Raw genomic sequence first — 8228 nt, forward strand, 5'->3', positions numbered from 1 at the left:
GAAGGCTGAGAGCGAGGGCTCACGGGAGGGAACTTGTGACGTCATGGGGCAGCTCTGGCTCCTCCCCCAGCATTCACCTGCAATGGGACCCGCCCCACCTCTTTGCCTGGAATTCACCTCAAGAAGCACTCTGGCCTCAAATCTGGCGACCCTCCAGCTTTTGCCACCTAACAGCGGGAATTACAGATGTGCATCACCAGACGTGGCCAGCTGCTTCCCTTCTATAGTGATGGAGCGTCAGGCTTCTCCTAAAGTTTGATGAGCATTGGAGCGGGAGAGCACTAGAACGCACAATCCTCTTGGCTCATAACATCTTGCAGTCTCCCTAATTTTACCAAGTAGAGAAGTGTGTATCTTAAAAGTAGCCACGGCGCACGCCTTTAATTCCAGCACTCGAGAGGCTTAAGCAGGTGGATCTCTGTGAGTTTGAGGTCAGTCTAGTCTTCAGGGAGAGCTCCAGGACAGATAGGGCTGTTACACAGAGAAACACTATCTCTAAAAAGAACCAAAGCAAGCAAAAAGTAGCCACAGGCTGGACCAGGGACGCAAGCTTTTAATCCCAGCACTCCTGGTGCGGAGGTGGGGGAATCACTTGAGTTTCAGCCAAGTCTGCTCTACATAGTGAGCTCCAAGCCAATCAGAGCTATGAAGTGGGGAGGGGGGGGGATGATGAAAAAAAAGCAGATATGGGGGGCTCCCCCAGTCACATATGTGCTGTGGACTTCACTCCCTGACGTATTCAGCTCTTTCCTTTACTCACCTGTCATTCTAATGCCTAGAACTGTGCTTGTTACTAACGAACTTGGTGAAAAATGTGTAGCTCAATTTTTTTTTTGTTTTTAATGTGTAGCTCAATTAATGAAAACTTTTGCTTTTCCTAATTCAGTCAGTCAGTTCTGGTGGAGTAAAACAGAATTCATCTATGTGCCAGGCACTGTTTTAGGCTCTGGGTGTATGCACTGAAGAAAACAAAATCCCGCATTGTTCTAAGGGAAGGAGATTGACAGTGGAAAATGAGCAAAATATACAGAATGTTAGTATTATGGAGGGGGGGGGAAGGCAAAGCCAGCGAATGTCTGACCAGTTCCAGGAGACCCAAAGCCTCCAAGGGCACCTGCACATGTGTCGTACATGTATGCAGGCAAAACACTCAAACACACAAAAAGGGAGGAAGAAAATGAAAACCCAGGCGTGGTGATGTCTGTAAACACAGCATTCAGAAGGCAAAGGCAGGAGGAGCTTCGTGTCATCATGAGTTTAAAGCCAGTCTGGCCAACATTCAAAAGAAATAAAGCAATATATTAAACCATCAAATTACTGTATCTTTTCATTCAGCTTCACTTTTGGCACAAACTGTTCTTTAATTGATGAAATACACACTGTGGCGATGAGAGGGAAGTTAGGGCAAAAGCCCCAGGCCAAATGGCTCTAAGTCCTAACTAAAAAGATTTTGTAGCCAAGGTAGTCTTTATGGTCTAAGGAGTACTTTTGTTATTTTTCTTTTAAGATATTCCTCAAGCAGGCCTGTTGTTCCTGAAGTTCAAAGTAACTAAAGGGAAGAAAGACCCAGGAGTTTCATAAGGAAGAAAAAAAGGAAATAATAAACAAAATCCAGTATCCAGTTTAAAACAAAATGGAAAGGCCAGCCTGGTCTACAGAGCTAATTCCAGGGGGCTGTTACAAAACAAAGCAAAACAAACTAACAAAGAATGGAGCTGCGGTGGTCAATAATTAGCATTGCCTTCAAAAAAGCCCTCAGCAGTCCTTGAATTTTGCTGTGTGGCCACAGGTGACCTGAAACTCTCGAACCTTCTGCCTCTGCTTCCAGAGAACTGAGATTACAGGCGCTTGTCACCGCACAGCCTAACAAGTTCCCTTCCTTTCTTTTCTTTTCTTTTTCCAAGACAGGGTTTCTCTGTTTATCTCTGGCTGTCCTGGAACTCACACTGTAGACTAGGCTGGCTTCAGACTCACAGAGATCCACCTGCCTCTGCTTCCAAAGTGCTGGGATATATATGAAATAGCTTTTTAGAGCCAGTGTAGTGGTATACACCTGTACTGTCAGCCCCTTAGGGGGCTGAAGCAGAAGGCTGAGCCAAGTAGTTCAAGGACAACTTGGGTGGAACCTCTGTCCCAGAAGAACAGCTAAGTGGGCTGGTGATCAGCACTTGGAAGGTGGAGACTGGAGGGTCAGAATTCACGATCAGCCTGGATTACAAGACACCCTGTATCAAACAAAAACAAAACCCACAGAAACATTGAGTGTAAACTGAATGTTTCTTCCCAATTATTTCCCATATTATGTCAGAGATACTTATTTTTTTTCCTCTTTTCTGCAAAACAACAAGAACCCCCCCCACACACACACACCCAGCCTCCTCATTAGAATGCCTACCCATCTTACTCCTTCTCTTTGTTTCCAGCATTTCCCAGTCTCTGGCAGAACCCCTCCATCTATCCTGTCTGTGACAGTGTGTCCTATAGCCTGGGATTCACCTTTGATGGTTCATAGAAAAGTTGGATTTAGGCTACAGCAATCACTGAAGAAGTATTACTGGATCTTCTTCCACCATCCCATTAATGTGACTTAAATGTTGGGTTGCCTTAATGTGGTGGGGTGGTCAGAGGAGCAGGGGAAAGACAACACTCCATGCTGCTGTCCCCAGTAGCAGGATTGGTTCCTTTACCTTCTAGGGCACATGCATGAGGGGTTCCTTTACCTTTTAGGGACGTCCACTCCGATAAGAGGGGAATCCTTTATCTCAGAAAAGAATCTCAGGGTGACCCAATAATGAAACAGAGTTAGTCTTAGTGTTGGTTTCTTTTCGTCTCTCTCTCTTTTTTTCTTCAAGACAGGGTTTCTCTGTTTATCTCTGGCTGTCCTGGAACTCGCTCTGTAGATCAGGTTGGCCTCGAACTCACAGAGATCTACCCACCTCTGCCTCCCTAGCACTGGGATCAAAGACTTGTGTCACCACTGCCTGGCTCTTTTTTTTTTTTTTTTTTTTTTTTATTTTGGTCTTGGAGAGAAGTCTGAACAGTCAAGAGCATGTACTGCTCTTACAGAGGACCCAGGTCAGTTCTAAGTTTTAAGTTCTAGTCCTAAGTTTTATTATTCACAAACATTTCACGGTTTACTCTGACTTCTGCCACATTCTTAAACTTTTTGACTTTGTTTTTGTTGTTCCCTTTCTGATTCACTTTTGCCAATTTTTCCAATGAGTAGTTGGGAAAAACTACTCATTCTACTTTAGGACAAAACCTTTTTTTCTGTTCTTTAAATTTTATTTTGTTTGTTTCTTGCTTTTGAGATAGGGTTCCACGTAGCCTAGGCTTACTCAAGCTCTATACAGCCAAGAATGACCCTGAGTTTCTGATCCTCCTGTCTCCACTTTCCAAGTGTTAGGGCTAAAAGGCACGAGTCACCACGCCTGGCAAACGTTTTACACACAAAAGTCCCTCCTTATTCAAAAAATACATTCTTATATCCAGGTAGGTTATATATAAATATAGTCTCACATCCTTTGTATGCATATAGAGACAAGTCTTTACAACTGGAAGACAGAACGATGTAAACAAATTTACGAGCTTAATAAAAGAGAGGAACCTAAATTACATTTACAAAGTCCCTAAGAAACTAAAATTATCTGTTTAAACATGGTCTAATCGTAGTTTTTGTCTGTTGCAGGTCTTAGGCAGACTTTATTTTTATCAGGGTCTTTTAAGGGCTCTTTTGTACTTTTCTCTGGGTTTCACATGAGTCTGAGGGTCTCATTTTAGCATGATCAAGGTAATTGAAGTTCTAAATTGAATGACCTTGGAAAGCCTACTTATGGTGTACAAGCAAGAAAGCAGAGGGAGGGGCTGGAGAGATGGCTCAGTGGTTAAGAGCACCTGCTGCTCTTCCAGAGGTCATGAGTTCAATTCCCAGCAACCACGTGGTGGCTCACAACCATCTGTAATGAGATCTGGTGCCCTCTTCTAGTGTGTGGGCATACATGGAGGCAGAATGTTGTATACACAATAAATAAATAAAGAAAGAAAGAAAGAAAGAAAGAAAGAAAGCAGAGGGAGAGAAAATACAAAGAGAATCAAAAAGTTTTACCTTTTAACTTCTAAGATAGAATTTTGGCTGCAAAAGACCAATGTTCTCAGAAGGACTTGGGAGGAGGGCAGGGAATAATAAATGGTTACTTTCTCCAAGACGACTGAAGAAGGGAGAAGGAGGAGCAGACAGGAGAACAAGAGCAAAGGGGAGGCTGATTGTTCAAGCCCAATGGGAAGACACTGACTGTTGAGTTAGTGATACTGGACTTGTGACCCTCCTGGCAAAAGTGAAGATGCTGCCAGGTGGTGGTGGCCACCTTTAATACCAACACTCAGGAGGAGGCAGAGCTCATGGCCAGTCACCTGGTCTACAGAGTGAGTTCCAGGACAGCCAGGGCAGTTACACAAAGAAATCCTGTATTGAAATCCCCCTACAAAGAGCGAGAGCGCGAGAGAGAAACCTGAAAACGCTCCATAAAGAGTTAGCTGTACCACTGTGTTCATGAAACTGTTGAGACAATGGTCTATGAGGAACTGGAATGTCCCCCAAGAATTTCATAACTTTTTAGACTGCCTTGCAGGAGAGACTAGAGCTGAGACAATGATGGATAAGTGATGTGTGGAACACACTTTAATCCGAATTATTTGGTTATGAATACCTCCCTCCTTCCTCTATTTAAACCTAAATTCTAGCCTGTTTTGCAGTGTAAGTTCCAGGACAGCCAGGACTACCCGGAAAAACCCTGTCTCAAAAAAAGAAGAAGAAGGAGGACGAGGAGGACGAGGAGGATGAGGAGGAGAAAGAAGAAGAAGAAGAAGAAGAAGAAGAAGAAGAAGAAGAAGAAGAAGAGAATTGTCAGGCCCTAAACTTGGACCCTAAAAAGATCCACCAAGGGCTGGACCCAGAGCGTTTGTCTTCCTTACACGTTTTATTTCACTCGGATGGGTTGTGACAGAACAGGTTAAACTGTAGTGTGATGGTACACATCAGAGGACCAGACAGGGACAATATTTCTGGTGCAGGAATGTGTACAAGGGCTAGTTTGGAGGTTGTTTTTTTATTTTTTGGGAGGGGGGTAATTCTTTTTTCTATGTATATGGGTGTTTTTGTGCTTGCATGTGCTCCATGGAGCCTGCAGAGGCAAGAAGAGGGCATCAGATCCCTAGGAACTGTAATGACAGATGGTCGTGAGCTGCCATCAGTGTCCTGGGAGGCAAACCTGGGTCCTGTGCAAGAACAATAAGAATTCTCTCTCTCTCTCTCTCTCTCTCTCTCTCTCTCTCTCTCTCTCTCTGTCTCTGTCTCTTCTCTCTCGTGACAATGAGAATTCTCAATGCCTGAGGCATCTCTCCCTCTAAAAGGCTGAGCCATCTATCTCTCCAGTGAGTGCCAGTTGTTCTTATGAAGCAAAATAAATTATTTCTGTTTGAGGATCTGAGGATCAAACCTAGGACACTGCCCCCTTTTTTTCTTCTTTCTTTCTTTCTTTCTTTCTTTCTTTCTTTCTTTCTTTCTTTCTAGATAAGGCCTCCTGTAACCCAGGCTGGCCAGGTGCCATTATGCATCAAGCTAGACCAACCATTGAGAATTTTCCCAGTGGTGAACCTGAAGGAACTCAATGCCCAAGACTATTTTTGGTACTACTAAAGTACATCAACCCTGGAGTGGACAGGCAGCTTGTTTCTTTGCTTAAGTCAACACTCAAAACTGGGCTAGCCCCTGTGCCTTGTCAACATGGGGTTTACTCTGGAGCCACCTACAGGCCAGAGTGTCCAGTTGGCAAAGAATACTGACCTCGAAGGCTTCCTCCCAAATTGAAATTAGGTCACGGATTGGATATGAGGGTAGGGTGTGGGAGGATGAGGGGGATGACTCACTTCCTGGAGAAGTGAAAGTCTAGTCACCTATAAGCCTCTTGGAGCAGAAATTCTGGTCAGGACGGGCACAAATGCCAAAAGAGAAAGAAACGACAGGGAGAAGGTGGAGAGACCCACAGGGCATGTGAGATTGCTTTGGAAGGGTGACTGCAGTTAATTGTGACACACACTGGGGGGGGGGGGTCCAGGAGGAAGAAGAGTAACCACTTAGGGACTCCTTTAACTGATGTCATCTAGGAAACTTCCACTAAGAAGCTGTTTCAAATGGGAGGCAAGGCTTTTGGCAGACTCATCCTTATTCCTGTTGGGCTAGTGAACGTTACATGACTTTCCCTGGAATATCTAAGTCTACTCATTTCTCGTCTTCACAGATAGAGAAGGCAACGACGGACCAAAGAAACATCCAACCAGCTCCAGCTAGTGAGCCAATGAGCGTATTAGAGCAATTGCGGAAGCAGTTTCGCATATTACCGTGCCTAGCCGGCATGGGTGACAATGTGTCATTACTGAATGCATTCCTGAAGTCCCCAGTGCAGTCTCCTCTCCCCAGCAACTGTTTACCACTTAGATAACCTCGTAGAGAAGCCTTGTGAATCTAATGAGCTTCCTGCTAGTTTCATGAACCTTCCTCCAGTTTAGACTTTGAATTCAGGAAGAAATAGCTGTATAGTAGCAAACTTACCATAAATACTAGAAATATTAAACATCAAAGAGCCCCACCTACTGAGCTGCTCAATACATTTTCCAAACAAGCTTTTTTTCTTCATTTTTTTAAAGACAGGGTCTCAGGTAGCCCAAGCTGGCATTTTTTAAATAAAAGATTTATTTATTTTATTATTTTATATATTTAAGTATTTGAGTGTTTTGCCTGCATGTACATCTGTGCACCATGCCTGCAGGTACGTCTGGTACCCGGGGAAGCCAGAAGAGGCTGTGGACTCCCCAGGAACTGGAGTTGCAGACAGTTGTGAGCCACTGTGTATATGCTGGAAATCCACCCTGGATTCACCCCCATCTCTCACTTTTTTTTTTTTAAAGAGATTGGTGTAATGGTTAATCTTGATTATCAACTTGAGAGGATTTAGAATCAGTTTGGAGACAAACTCCTGGTCTTCTAGCACATTTACAGATGTGTGGAGGTGGGAAGACCCAGCATGAACATAGGCGGCAGTTTCATGAGCCAGGATCTTAGACTAAATAGAAAGGGGAGGGGAGGACAATGGGTGGAGGGGTGACGGAGCCTGACACGGGACCAGCATCCATTTGTCTCTGCTTCTTGCCTGTGGTTGCTAGGTGACCAGGTGCTTTGTGCTGTTGCTGTCATAGCAACTCTCACACTTGATCTCCGTCCATGATAAACTGCACTTTCCGAGTTAGACCAAAATAAACCCTTTCTTCTGTAACTGGCGTTTGTCAGCTATTTTATCATTAATAGGAAAACACATACAGCTGCAAATAGAATTCAGGATACAGCATTCGACTGGCATGTGCAAAGCGCTAGGTCCGTGTTTTTCAACCTGTGGGTCGCGACCCCCTTGGGTTCACCGACTCTTTTGCAGGGGTCGCGGAAGATCATCAGAAAACACAGATATTTACATTACGATTCATAACAGTAGCAAAATTGCAGCTATGAAGTAGCAATGAAATAATTTTGTGGTTGGGGGGGTCACCACAACATGAGGAGCTGTATTAAAGGGTCATAGTCTTAGGAAGTTTGAGGACCAATTCCCAGTACTGCGAAAATGTAAGAGAAAAAAAAAATCCTCTCGCTGTGTTTTCCTGAATTTATTCATTAACAAAAAAAAATACTGAAAACGAAGAGAAAGGAGAAGGAAAACAGAATCTTAGACATTTAAAAAGTTTCTCGCTCAGATTCCTAAATTCTAAGTTTTTGTCGTAATTGAAGGGGACAAGGGAGTCGAAGACGAGGAATTGAACGAATATGCTTTCATAAGTGTTATTTCAAGTTCGAGGTGGTTTCTCGCAGCTTTGGTTGGGATAGTCTCGAACTCAAAGAGACCCTTCTGTCTCTGCCTCCCCAGTGCTGGATTAAAAGAATTTGAGATTATTAAAGAATTCCGGAGCCGGGCAGTGGTGGCGCACGCCTTTAATCCCAGCACTCGGGAGGCAGAGGCAGGCGGATCTCTGGGAGTTCGAGGCCAGCCTGGTCTACAAGAGCTAGTTCCAGGACAGGAACCAAAAGCTACAGAGAAACCCTGTCTCGAAAAATCAAAAAAAAAAAAAAAAAAAAAGAATTTCGGGGCTGGAGAGATGGTTGGTTCAGTGGTTAGGAGCACTGGCTG

The sequence above is a fragment of the Microtus oregoni genome, unplaced genomic scaffold (assembly GCF_018167655.1).
Source record: "Microtus oregoni isolate MIOR12 unplaced genomic scaffold, Mior012 000015F_ref0000493, whole genome shotgun sequence".
NCBI classification, from domain to species: Eukaryota; Metazoa; Chordata; class Mammalia; order Rodentia; family Cricetidae; genus Microtus; species Microtus oregoni.